The sequence below is a fragment of the Carica papaya genome, chromosome 5 (genome assembly GCF_054855325.1).
Source record: "Carica papaya isolate Zhongbai chromosome 5, ASM5485532v1, whole genome shotgun sequence".
Taxonomy (NCBI): Eukaryota; Viridiplantae; Streptophyta; class Magnoliopsida; order Brassicales; family Caricaceae; genus Carica; species Carica papaya.
In genome coordinates, this window is record NC_142313.1 from 30,141,713 (window position 1) to 30,154,103 (window position 12,391).

Below are 12,391 nucleotides of genomic sequence, written 5' to 3' on the forward strand. Positions count from 1 at the left end.
GGTTTATACGCAAATGTGAGACAAGAACCAGGGGCATTTTATTCGATTTGAGAACGAGAAGGAGAGGTGCAGTGTGAACGCACAAGGAAACAAATGATGAGAGGGGGGGAGGGAAGAAAGAGTGTATGTATTTTCAGCACGAAATTAAACAGGTGCAGTCACACCAGCACAAATGCACCGGATCCCATCAGAACTCCGCAGTTAAGTGTGCTTTGGCGAAAGTACGGGAGGTGCAGTGCGCACGCACATGGAAACAAATGACGGGAGGAGGAAGATAAGAGAAGGAGCGTATGTATTCGAAGCGCAAAATTAAACAAGTGGCATCATACCAGCAATAATGTACGGGATCCCATCAGAACTCTGCAGTTAAGTGTGCTTGGGCGAGAGTAGTACTCGGATGGGTGACCTCTTGGGAAGTCCTCGTATCGCAACAATTAAACAGGTGCGATCACACCAGCACTAATGCACCGGATCCCATTAGAACTCCGCAGTGAAGTGTGCTTGGGCGAGATTAGTACTCGGATGGGTGACCTCCTGGGAAGTCCTCGTGTCGCACCAATTTTTTTCAGACGGGTCATTCGACGTTACGCGCATACACTCCTTCTTCCCTCCCCCCCTCCCATCATTTGTTTCCTTGTGCGTTCACACTGCACCTCTCCTTCTCGTTCTAATATCGATTAAAATGCCCCTGATTCTTAACTCACATTTGCGTATAAACCAGCGGACCATAGTTCCAGTCGCGCGTAACGTCGAACGACCCATCTGAAAAAAAATTGTTGCGATACGAGGACTTCCCAAAAGGTCACCCATCCGAGTACTACACTCGCCCAAGCACACTTAACTGCAGAGTTCTGATGGGATCCAGTGCATTAGTGCTGGTATGATGCCACTTGTTTAATTTTGCGCTTCAAATACATACACTCCTTCTCTTTTCTTCCTCCTCCCGTCATTTGTTTCCATGTGCGTGCGCACTGCACCTCCCTTACTCGTTCTAATATCAAGTAAAATGCCAGGGCGCCGTGACTCACATTTACGAATAAACCTGCGGACCATAAATCAAGTCGCGCGTAAAGTCGAAAGAATCATCTGCAAAAAGATGGGTTCAACACGAGGACCTACCAAGAAAATGGGTGAAATATAAAGACATTGCATGAGGTCACCCATCCGAGTACTTTTCTCGCCCAAGCACCCTTAACTGCGGAGTTCTGATAGAATCCGTTGCATTAGTGCTGGTATGATCCCTCATGTTTCATTCTGCACTGCAAATACATACACTCTTTCTCCTCCCATCCCCCCTCCCGTCATTTGTTTCCTTGTGGGTGTACTTTGCATCTCTCTTTCTCGTTCTAATATCAAGTAATATGCCCCAGCACCGTGACTCACCTTTGCAAATGAACCAGCGGTTTATAATTCCATTCGCGCGTAACGTCGAACAACCAATCCAAAAAAAAATAGGTACAACACGAGGGCTTCCCAAGTGGTCACCCATCCGAGCACTACTCTCGCCCCAGCACACTTAACTAGGAGTTCTGATGGGATCTGGGGCTTTAGTGCTGGTATGATCGCACCTGTTTAATTTCGCGCTGTAAATACATACACTCCTTCTCCTTTCTTCCCCCTCCCGTCATTTGTATCCTTGTGCCTTAACACTTCACCTCTCATTCTCATTCTAATATCGATTAAAATGCCCTTGCTTATTGACTCACATTTGCGTATTAACCAGCGGACCCTAGTTCCAGACGCGCGTAACGTCGAACGACCCGTCTGAAAAAAATTTAGTGCGACACAAGGACTTCTCATGAGGTCACCCATCCGAGTACTAATCTCGCCCAAGCACACTTAACTGCGGAGTTCTGATGGGATCCGGTGCAATAGTGCTGGTATGATCGCACCCGTTTAATTTTGCGCTACTATTACATAAACTCATTCCCCTTTCTTCCCCCTCCCGTCATTTGTTTCCTTGTGCGTGCGCACTGCACCTCCCGTTCTCGTTCTAATATCAAGTAAAATGCCACGGCGCCGTGACTCACATTTGCTAATAAACCTGAGGACCATAATTCAAGTCGCGCGTAACGTCGAAAGAATCATCTGCAAAAAAATGGGTGCAACACGAGGACTTCACAAGAAAATGGGTGAAATATAAGGACTTCGCAGGAGGTAACCCATGCTAGTACTACTCTCGCCCAAGCACCCTTACCTACGGAGTTCTGATAGAATCCATTGCATTAGTGCTGGTATGATCGCACCTGTTTCATTTCTTGCTGAAAATACATACACTCCTTCTCATTCCTTCCCCATCCCATCAATTGTTTCCTTGTGCGTTCACACTGCACCTCTCCTTCTCGTTCTAATATAGATTAAAATGCCCCTGCTTCTTGACTCACATTTGCGTATAAACTAGCGGACCGTAGTTCCAGTCGCGCGTAACGTCGAACGACCCGTCTGAAAAAAAATTAGTGCGACACGAGGACTTCCCAAGAGGTCACCAATCCGAGTACTACTCTCGCCAAAGCACACTTAACTGCGGAGTTCTGACGGGATCCGGTGCATTAGTGCTGGTATGATCGCACACGTTTAATTTCGCGCTGCAAATACATAAATTCCTTCTCCTTTCTTCCCCCTCCCGTCATTTGTTTCCTTGTGCGTGCGCACTGCACCTCCCGTGCTCCTTCTAATATAAAGTAAAATGCTACGGTGCCGTGACTCACATTTGCGAATAAACCTGAGGACCATAATTCAAGTCGCGCGTATCGTCGAAAGAATCATCTGCAAAAAAATGGGTGGAACACGAGGACTTCCTAAGAAAATGGGTGAAATATAAGGATTTCGCAGTAGGTCACCCATCCTAGTGCTACTCTCGCCCAAACACCCTTAACTTGCGAAGTTCTGATAGAACCCGTTGCTTGGTGCTGGTATGATTGCTCATGTTTCATTCTGCGCTGCAAATACATACACTTTTTCTCCCTCCATCCCCCCTCCCTTCATTTGTTTCCTTGTGCATACACTCTGCATCTCTCCTTCTCGTTCTAATATCAAGTAATATGCCCCGGCACCGTGACTCACCTTTGCAAATAAACCAGCGGTTTATAATTCAATTCGCGCGTAACGTCGAACAACCCATCCGAAAAATAATATGTGCAACACGAGGGCTTCCCAAGTGGTCACCCATCCGAGTACTTCTCTTGCCCAGGCACACTTAACTGCGAAGTTCTGATGGGATCCGGAGCTTTAGTGCTGGTATGATCGCACCTCTTTAATTTTGCGCTGCAAATACAAACACTCCTTCTCCTTTCTTCCCCTTCCCGTCATTTGTTTCCTTGTGCGTTCACACTTCACCTCTCATTCTCGTTCTAATATCGATTAAAATGCCCCTACTTCTTGACTCACATTTGCGTATAAACCAGCGGACACAAGTTCCAGACGCGCGTACCGTCAAACGACCCGTCTGAAAAAAAATTGGTGCGACACGAGGACTTCCCAGGAGGTCACCCATCCGAGTACTAATCTCGCCCAAGCACACTTCACTGCGGAGTTCTGATGGGATCCGGTGCATTAGTGCTGGTATGATCGCACCAGTTTAATTTTGCGCTGCAAATACATAAACTCATTCCCCTTTCTTCCCCCTCCTGTCATTTGTTTCCTTGTGCGTGCGCACTGCACCTCCCGTTCTCGTTCTAATATAAAGTAAAATGCTACAGCGCCGTGAATCACATTTGCGAATAAACCTGAGGACCATAATTCAAGTCGCGCGTAACGTCGAAAGAATTATCTGCAAAAAAATGGGTGCAACACGAGGACTTCACAAGAAAATGGGTGAAATATAAGGACTTCGCAGGAGGTAACCCATGCTAGTGCTACTTTCGCCCAAGCACCCTTACCTACGGAGTTCTGATAGAATCCGTTGCATTAGTGCTTGTATGATCGCACCTGTTTCATTTCGTGCTGAAAATACATACACTCCCTCTCCTTCCCTTCCCCTCCCATCAATTGTTTCCTTGTGCGTTCACACTGCACCCCTCCTTCTCGTTCTAATACCGATTAAAATGCCCCTGCTTCTTGACTCAGATTTGCGGATAAACCAGCGGACCCTAGTTCCAATCGCGCGTAACGTCGAACGACCCATCTGAAAAAAAATTTGTGCGACACGAGGACTTCCCAGGAGGTAACCCATGCTAGTACTACTCTCGCCCAAGCACCCTTACCTACGTAGTTCTGATAGAATTCGTTGCATTAGTGCTGGTACGATCGTACCTGTTTCATTTCGCGCTGCAAATACATACACTCCTTCTCCTTTCTTCCCCCTCACGTCATTTGTTTCCTTGTGCGTGCGCACTGCACCTCTTGTTCTCGTTCAAATATCAAGTAAAATTCCACGGCACCATGACTCACATTTGCGAATAAATCTGCAAACCATAATTCAAGTCGCGCGTAACGTCGAACGGCACATCTGAAAAAAAGAAAATAGGTGCAGCACGAGAACTTCCCAGGAGGTAACCCATCATTGTACTACTTTCGCCAAAGCACACTTAACTACGTAGTTTTGATGGGATCCGGTGCATTTGTGCTGGTGTGACCGCACCTGTTTAATTTTGTGCTGAAAATACATACACTCCTTCTTCACTCCCCCCCTCCCATCATTTGTTTCCTTGTGCGTTCACACTGCACCTCTCCTTCTCGTTCTAATATCGATTAAAATGCCCTTGATTCTTGACTCACATTTGCGTATAAACCAACGGACCATAGTTCCAGTCGCGTGAAAAGTCGAACGATCCGTCTGAAAAAAAATTGGTGCGACACGAGGACATCCCACGTGGTCACCAATCCGAGTACTACTCTCGCCCAAGCACACTTAACTACAGAGTTATGATGGGATCCAATGCATTAGTGCTGGTATGATCGCACCCGTTTAATTCCGCGCTGCAAGTACATAAACTACTTCTCCTTTCTTCCTCCTCCCGTCATTTGTTTCCTTGTGCGTGCGCACTGCACCTCCCGTGCTCGTTCTAATATCAATTAAAATACTACGGTCCCGTGACTCACATTTGCGAATAAACCTGAGGACCATAATTCAAGTCGCGCGTATCGTCGAAAAATTCATCTGCAAAAAAATGGGTGCAACACGAGAACTTCCTAAGAAAATGGGTGAAATATAAGGACTTCGCAGGAGGTCACCCATCCTAGTGCTACTCTCGCCCAAGCACCCTTAACTTGCAGAGTTCTTATAGAATCCGTTGCATTGGTGCTGGTATGAATGCTCATGTTTCATTCTGCGCTGCAAATACATACACTTTTTATCCCTCCATCCCCCCCTCCCGTCATTTGTTTCCTTGTGCGTGCACTCTGCATCTCTCCTTCTCGTTCTAATATCGATTAAAATGCCCCTTCTTCTTGACTCACATTTGCGTATAAACCAGTGGACCCTAGTTCCAGTCGCGCGTAACGTCGAACGACCCGTCTAAAAAAAAATTGGTGCGACACGAGGACTTCCAAGAGGTCACCCATCCGAGTACTATTCTCGCCCAAGCATATTTAACTACGGAGTTCTGATTGGATCCGGTGCATTAGTGCTGGTATGATCTCACCTGTTTAATTCCGCGCTGCAAATACATAAATTCCTTCTCCTTTCTTCCCGCTCCCATCATTTGTTTCCATGTGCGTGCGCACTGCACCTCCCGTGCTCGTTCTAATATCAAGTAAAATGCTAAGGTGCCGTGACTCACATTTGCGAATAAACCTGAGGACCATAATTCAAGTCGCGCGTAACGTCGAAAGAATCATCTGCAAAAAAATGGGTGCAACACGAGGACTTCCTAAGAAAATAGGTGAAATATAAGGACTTCGCATGAGGTCATCCATCCTAGTGCTACTCTCACCCAAGCACCCTTAACTTGCGGAGTTCTGATAGAATCCGTTGCATTGGTGCTTGTATGATCGCTCATGTTTCATTCTGCGCTGCAAATACATACACTCTTTCTCCCTCCATCCCCTCTCCCGTCATTTGTTTCCTTGTGCGTGCACTCTGCATCTCTCCTTCTGGTTCTAATATCAAGTAAAATACCCTGGCATCGTGACTCACCTTTGCGAATGAACCAGCGGTTTATAATTGCATTCGCGCGTAACGTCGAACGATCCATCCGAAAAAAATGGGTGCAACACAAGGACTTCCCAGGAGGTCACCAATCCGAGCACTACTCCCGCCCAAGCACACTTAACTGCTAAGTTCCGATGGGATATGGTGCATTAGTGGTGGTATGATGGCACCTATTTAATTTCGCGCTGCAAATACGTACACTCCTTCTCCTTTCTTCCCCTTCCCGTCATTTGTTTCCTTGTGCGTGTGCACTGCACCTCTCGTTCTCGTATAAATATCAAGTAAAATGCCACGGTGCAGTGACTCACATTTTCGAATAAATCTGCGGACTATAATTAAAGTCGCACGTAACGTCGAATGGCACATCTATAAAAAAAAAATGGGTGCAACACGAGAACTTCCCAGGAGGTAACCCATCCTTGTACTACTTTCGCCAAAGCACACTTAACTGCGGAGTTCTGATGGGATCCGGTGCATTTGTGCTAGTGTGATAGCACCTGTTTAATTTCGTGCTGAAAATACATACACTTCTTCTCCTTCCCTCCCCCCTCCCATCATTTGTTTCCTTGTGCGTTCACACTGCACCTCTTTTTCTCATTCTAATATCGATTAATATGCCCCTACTTCTTGACTCACATTTGCGTATAAAGAAGTGGACCATAGTTCCAGTTGCGCGTAACGTCGAACGACTCGTCTGGAAAAAAATTTGTGCGACACGAGAACTTCCCAGGAGGTCACCCATCCGAGTACTACTCTCGCCCAAGCACACTTAACTGCAGAGTTATGATGGGATCCGTTGCATTAGTGCTGGTATGATCGCACCCGTTTAATTTCGCGCTGCAAATACATAAACACCTTCTCCTTTCTTCCCCCTCCCGTCATTTGTTTCCTTGTGCGTGCACTCTGCATCTCTCTTTCTCGTTCTAATATCAAGTAATATGCCCCGGCACCGTGACTCTCCTTTACAAATGAACCAACAGTTTATAATTCCATTCGCGCGTAACGTTTAACAACCCATCCGAAAAAAATAGGTGCAACACGAGGGCTTTCCAAGTTGTCACCCATCCGAGTACTACTTTCGCCCAAGCACACTTAACTGCGGAATTCTGATGGGATCCGGGGCTTTAGTGCTGGTTTGATCGCACCTGTTTAATTTCGTGCTGCAAATACATACACTCCTTCTCCTTTCTTCCCCCTCCGGTCATTTGGTTCCTTGTGCGTTCACACTTCACCTCTCATTCTCGTTCTAATATCGATTAAAATGCCCCTGCTTTTTGACTCACATTTGCGTATAAACCAGCGGACCCTATTTCCAGTCGCGCGTAATGTCGAACGACCCGTCTGAAAAAAAATTGGTGCGACACGAGGACTTCCCAATAGGTCACCCATCTGAGTACTACTCTCGCCCAAGCACACTTAACTACGGAGTTCTGATGGGATCCGGTGCATTACTGCTGGAATGATTGCACCTGTTTAATTTCCCGCTGAAAATACATAAACTCATTCCCCTTTCGTCCCCCTCTCGTCATTTGTTTCATTGTGCGTGCGCACTGCAACTCCTGTTCTCGTTCTAATATTAAGTAAAATGCTACAGCGCCGTGACTCACATTTGCGAATAAACCTGAGGACCATAATTCAAGTCGCGCGTAACGTCAAAAGAATTATCTGCAAAAAAATGGGTGCAACACGAGGACTTCCTAAGAAAATGGGTGAAATATAAGGACTTCGCAGGAGGTCACCCATCCTAGTGCTACTCTCGCCCAAGCACCCTTAACTTTCAGAGTTCTGATAGAATCCGTTGCATTGGTGCTGGTATGATTGCTCATGTTTCATTCTGCGCTGCAAATACATAAACTTTTTCTCCCTCTATCCCCCCTCCCGTCATTTGTTTCCTTGTGCGTGAACTCTGCATCTCTCCTTTTCATTCTAATATCGATTAAAATGCCCCTGCTTCTTGACTCACATTTGCGTATAAACTAGTGGACCCTAGTTCTAGTCGCGCGTAACGTCGAACAACCCGTCTGAAAAAAAAAATTAGTGCAACACGAGGACTTCCCAGGAGGTCACCCATCCAAGTACTACTCTCGCCCAAGCACACTTAACTGCGGAGTTCTGATGGGATCCGGTGCATTAGTGCTAGTTTGATCGCACCCGTTTAAGTTTGCGCTGCAAATACATAAACTACTTCTCCGTTCTTCCCCCTCCCGTCATTTGTTTCCTTGTGCGTGCGCACTGCACCTCTCATTCTCGTTCAAATATCAAGTAAAAAGCCACAGCGCCGTGACTCACATTTGCGAATAAATCTGCGGACCATAACTAAAGTCGCGCGTAACGTCGAACGGCACATCTGAAAAAAAGAAAATGGGTGCAACACGAGAACTTCCTAGGAGGTAACCCATCATTGTACTACTTTCGCCAAAGCACACTTAACTGCGGAGTTCGGATGGGATCCGGGGCTTTAATGCTGGTATGATTGCACCTGTTTAGTTTTGCGCTGCAAATACATACACTCCTTCCCCTTTATTCCCCCTCTCGTCATTTGTTTCCTTGTGCGTGCGCACTGCACCTCCCGTTCTCCTTCTAATATCAAGTAAAATTCTTCAGTGCCGTGACTCACATTTGCGAATAAACCTGAGGACCATAATTCAAGTCGCGCGTAACGTCGAAAGAATCATCTGCAAAAAAATGGGTGCAACACGAGGACTTCACAAGAAAATGGGTGAAATATATGGACTTCGCAGGAGGTAACCCATGCTAGTACTACTCTCACCCAAGCACCCTTACCTACGGAGGTCTGATAGAATCCGTTGCATTAGTGCTGGTATGATCGCACCTGTTTCATTTCGTGCTGAAAATACATACACTCCTTCTCCTTCCCTCCCCCTCCCATCAATTGTTTCCTTGTGCGTTCACACTGCATCACTCCTTCTCGTTCTAATATCGATTAAAATGCCCCAGCTTCTTGACTCACATTTCCGTGTAAACAAACCGACCCTAGTTCCAGTCGCGCGTAACGTCGAACGACCCGTCTGAAAAAAAATTGGTGCGACACGAGGACTTCCCAGGAGGTCACCCATCCGAGTATTACTCTCGCCCAAGCACACTTAACTACGGAGTTCTGATTGGATCCGGTGCATTAGTGCTGGTATGATCACACCCATATAATTTAGCGCTGCAAATACATAATCTCCTTCTCCTTTCTTCCCCCTCCCGTCATTTGTTTCCTTGTGCGTGCGCACTGCACCTCCCGTGCTCGTATTAATATCAAGTAAAATGCTACGATGCCGTGACTCACATTTGTGAATAAACCTGAGGACCATAATTCAAGTCGCGCGTATCGTCGAAAGAATCATCTGCAAAAAAATGGGTGCAACACGAGGACTTCCTAAGAAAATGGGTGAAATATAAGGACTTCGCAGGAGGTCACCCATCCTAGTGCTACTCTCGCCCAAGCACCCTTAACTTGCGGAGTTCTGATAGAATCCGTTGCATTGGTGCTGGTATGATGGCTCATGTTTCATTCTGCGTTGCAAATACATACACTTTTTCTCCCTCCATCCCCCCTCCCGTCATTTGTTTCCTTGTGCGTGCACTCTGCATCTCTCCTTCTCGTTCTAATATCGATTAAAATGCCCCTGCTTCTTGACTCACATTTGCGTATAAACCAACGGACCATAGTTCTAGTCGCGCGTAACGTCGAACGACCCGTCTGAAAAAAAAATTAGTGCGACACGAGGACTTCCCAGGAGGTCACCCATCCGAGTACTACTCTCGCCCAAACACACTTACCTGTGGAGTTCTGATGGGATCCGGTGCATTAGTGCTGGTCTGATCGCACCCATATAATTCAGCGGTGCAAATACATAAACTCCTTCTCCTTTCTTCCCCCTCTCGTCATTTGTTTCCTTGTGCGTGCGCACTGCACCTCCCGTGCTCGTTCTAATATCAAGTAAAATGCTACGGTGCCGTGACTCACATTTATGAATAAACCTGAGGACTATAATTCAAGTCGCGCGTATCGTCGAAAGAACCATCTGCAAAAAAATGGGTGCAACACGAGGACTTCCTAAGAAAATGGGTGAAATATAAGGACTTCGCAGGAGGTCACCCATCCTAGTGCTACTCTCGCCCAAGCACCCTTCACTTGCGGAGTTTTGATAGAATCTGTTGCATTGGTGCTGGTATGATGGCTCATGTTTCATTCTGCGCTGCAAATACATACACTTTTTCACCCTCCATCCCCCCTCCCGTCATTTGTTTCCTTGTGCGTGCACTCTGCATCTCTCCTTCTCATTCTAATATCGATTAAAATGCCCCTGCTTTTTGACTCATATTTGCATATAAACCAGTGGACCCTAGTTCCAGTCGCGCGTAACGTCGAACGACCCGTCTGAAAAAAAAATTAGTGCGACACGAGGACTTCCCAGGAGGTCACCAATCCGAGTACTACTCTCGCCAAAGCACACTTAACTGCGGAGTTCTGATGGAATCCGGTGCATCAGTGCTGGTATGATCGCAACTGTTTAATTTCTCGCTGCAAATACATAAACTCTTTCTCCTTTCTTCCCCCTCCCGTCATTCATTTCCTTGTGCGTGCGCACTGCACCTCTCGTTCTCGTTCAAATATCAAGTAAAATGCCACGGCGCCGTGACTCACATTTGCGAATAAATCTGCAGACAATAATTAAAGTCGCGCGTAACATCGAACAACACATCTAAAAAAAAGAAAATGGGTACAACACGAGGGCTTCCCAGGTGGTCAACCATCCGAGTACTACCCTCGCCCAAGCACACTTAACTGTGGAGTTTTGATGGGATCCGGAGCTTTAGTGCTGGTATGATCGCACCTATTTAATTTCGCTCTGCAAATACATACACTCCTTCTCCTTTCTTCCCCCTCCCATCATTTGTTTCCTTGTGCGTTCACACTTCACCTCTCATTCTCGTTCTAATATCGATTAAAATACCCCTACTTCTTGACTCACATTTGCGTATAAACCAGCGGACCCTAGTTCCAGATGCGCGTAACGTCGAACGACCCGTCTGAAAAAAAATTGGTGCGACACGAGGACTTCACAAGAAAATGGGTGAAATATAAGGACTTCGCAGGAGGTAACCCATGCTAGTACTACTCTCGCCCAAGCACCCTTACCTACGGATTTCTGATAGAATCCGTTGCATTAGTGCTGGTATGATCGCACCTGTTTCATTTCGTGCTGAAAATACATACACTCCTTCTCCTTCCCTCCCCCTCCCATCAATTGTTTCCTTGTGCGTTCACACTGCACCTCTCCTTCTCGTTCTAATATCGATTAAAATGCTACTGCTTCTTGACTCACATTTGCGTATAAACCAACGGACTCTAGTTCCAATCGCGCGTAACATCGAACGACCCGTCTGAAAAAAATTTGGTGCGACACGAGGACTTCCCAGGAGGTCAACCATCCGAGTACTAATCTCGCCAAGCACACTTAACTGCGAAGTTCTGATGGGATTCGGGGCTTTAGTGCTGGTATGATCGCACCTATTTAGTTTCGCGCGGCAAATACATACACTCCTTCTCCTTTCTTCCTCCTCCCGTCATTTGTTTCCTTGTGCGTTCACACTTCACCTCTCATTCTCGTTCTAATATCGATTAAAATGCCCCTGCTTCTTGACTCACATTTGCGTATAAACCAGCGGACCCTAGTTCCAGACGCGCGTAACGTCGAACGACCCGTCTGAAAAAAAATTGGTGCGACACGAGGACTTCCCAGGAGGTCAACCATCCGAGTACTAATCTCGCCAAGCACACTTAACTGCGAAGTTCTGATGGGATCCGGGGCTTTAGTGCTGGTATGATCGCACCTGTTTAGTTTTGCGCTGCAAATACATACACTCCTTCTCCTTTCTTCCCCCTCCCGTCATTTGTTTCCTTGTGCGTTCACACTTCACCTCTCATTCTCGTTCTAATATCGATTAAATTGCCCCTGCTTCTTGACTCATATTTGCGTATAAACCAGCGGACCCTAGTTCCAGATGGGCGTAACGTCGAACGACCCGTCTGAAAAAAAATTGGTGCGACACGAGGACTTCACAAGAAAATTGGTGAAATATAAGGACTTCGCAGGAGATAACCCATGCTAGTACTACTCTCGCTCAAGTACCCTTACCTACGGAGTTCTGAAAGAATCCGTTGCATTAGTGCTGGTATGATCGCACTTGTTTCATTTCATGCTGAAAATAAATACACTCCTTCTCCTTCCCTCCCTCTCCCATCAATTGTTTCCTTGTGCATTCAAACTGCACCTATCCTTCTCG

General features: G+C 46.5%; 4 non-coding genes and 20 pseudogenes across 4 annotated transcripts; 2 read left to right on the forward strand and 22 right to left on the reverse strand.

The window, feature by feature from the left end:
* The first annotated feature begins 316 nt into the window (after positions 1-316).
* On the forward strand, positions 317-434 carry LOC148262227 (5S ribosomal RNA; annotated as a pseudogene).
* A 6-nt stretch (positions 435-440) lies between these two features.
* LOC148262228 (5S ribosomal RNA) lies at positions 441-559 on the forward strand. Its single transcript, XR_015820428.1, has one exon. It is a non-coding gene; the product is annotated as a 5S ribosomal RNA (ribosomal RNA).
* A 214-nt stretch (positions 560-773) lies between these two features.
* Positions 774-891, reverse strand: LOC148262229 (5S ribosomal RNA; annotated as a pseudogene).
* Positions 892-1,452: 561 nt separating this feature from the next.
* Positions 1,453-1,570, reverse strand: LOC148262230 (5S ribosomal RNA; annotated as a pseudogene).
* Positions 1,571-1,775: 205 nt separating this feature from the next.
* On the reverse strand, positions 1,776-1,894 carry LOC148262231 (5S ribosomal RNA). The gene has a single exon (XR_015820138.1). It is a non-coding gene; the product is annotated as a 5S ribosomal RNA (ribosomal RNA).
* Positions 1,895-2,453: 559 nt separating this feature from the next.
* Positions 2,454-2,572, reverse strand: LOC148262232 (5S ribosomal RNA; annotated as a pseudogene).
* Positions 2,573-3,132: 560 nt separating this feature from the next.
* Positions 3,133-3,251, reverse strand: LOC148262233 (5S ribosomal RNA; annotated as a pseudogene).
* A 205-nt stretch (positions 3,252-3,456) lies between these two features.
* LOC148262234 (5S ribosomal RNA) lies at positions 3,457-3,575 on the reverse strand. The gene has a single exon (XR_015819776.1). It is a non-coding gene; the product is annotated as a 5S ribosomal RNA (ribosomal RNA).
* Positions 3,576-4,462: 887 nt separating this feature from the next.
* LOC148262235 (5S ribosomal RNA) lies at positions 4,463-4,581 on the reverse strand (annotated as a pseudogene).
* A 204-nt stretch (positions 4,582-4,785) lies between these two features.
* On the reverse strand, positions 4,786-4,904 carry LOC148262236 (5S ribosomal RNA; annotated as a pseudogene).
* A 562-nt stretch (positions 4,905-5,466) lies between these two features.
* LOC148262237 (5S ribosomal RNA) lies at positions 5,467-5,584 on the reverse strand (annotated as a pseudogene).
* An 887-nt stretch (positions 5,585-6,471) lies between these two features.
* Positions 6,472-6,590, reverse strand: LOC148262238 (5S ribosomal RNA; annotated as a pseudogene).
* A 206-nt stretch (positions 6,591-6,796) lies between these two features.
* LOC148262239 (5S ribosomal RNA) lies at positions 6,797-6,915 on the reverse strand (annotated as a pseudogene).
* Positions 6,916-7,119: 204 nt separating this feature from the next.
* Positions 7,120-7,238, reverse strand: LOC148262240 (5S ribosomal RNA; annotated as a pseudogene).
* A 205-nt stretch (positions 7,239-7,443) lies between these two features.
* Positions 7,444-7,562, reverse strand: LOC148262241 (5S ribosomal RNA; annotated as a pseudogene).
* A 563-nt stretch (positions 7,563-8,125) lies between these two features.
* LOC148262242 (5S ribosomal RNA) lies at positions 8,126-8,244 on the reverse strand. The gene has a single exon (XR_015820505.1). It is a non-coding gene; the product is annotated as a 5S ribosomal RNA (ribosomal RNA).
* Positions 8,245-8,453: 209 nt separating this feature from the next.
* On the reverse strand, positions 8,454-8,572 carry LOC148262243 (5S ribosomal RNA; annotated as a pseudogene).
* Positions 8,573-8,807: 235 nt separating this feature from the next.
* Positions 8,808-8,926, reverse strand: LOC148262244 (5S ribosomal RNA; annotated as a pseudogene).
* A 205-nt stretch (positions 8,927-9,131) lies between these two features.
* LOC148262245 (5S ribosomal RNA) lies at positions 9,132-9,250 on the reverse strand (annotated as a pseudogene).
* Positions 9,251-9,812: 562 nt separating this feature from the next.
* Positions 9,813-9,931, reverse strand: LOC148262246 (5S ribosomal RNA; annotated as a pseudogene).
* A 562-nt stretch (positions 9,932-10,493) lies between these two features.
* On the reverse strand, positions 10,494-10,612 carry LOC148262247 (5S ribosomal RNA; annotated as a pseudogene).
* A 209-nt stretch (positions 10,613-10,821) lies between these two features.
* On the reverse strand, positions 10,822-10,940 carry LOC148262248 (5S ribosomal RNA; annotated as a pseudogene).
* Positions 10,941-11,499: 559 nt separating this feature from the next.
* LOC148262249 (5S ribosomal RNA) lies at positions 11,500-11,617 on the reverse strand (annotated as a pseudogene).
* A 205-nt stretch (positions 11,618-11,822) lies between these two features.
* On the reverse strand, positions 11,823-11,940 carry LOC148262250 (5S ribosomal RNA; annotated as a pseudogene).
* Between the last annotated feature and the right edge of the window lie 451 nt (positions 11,941-12,391).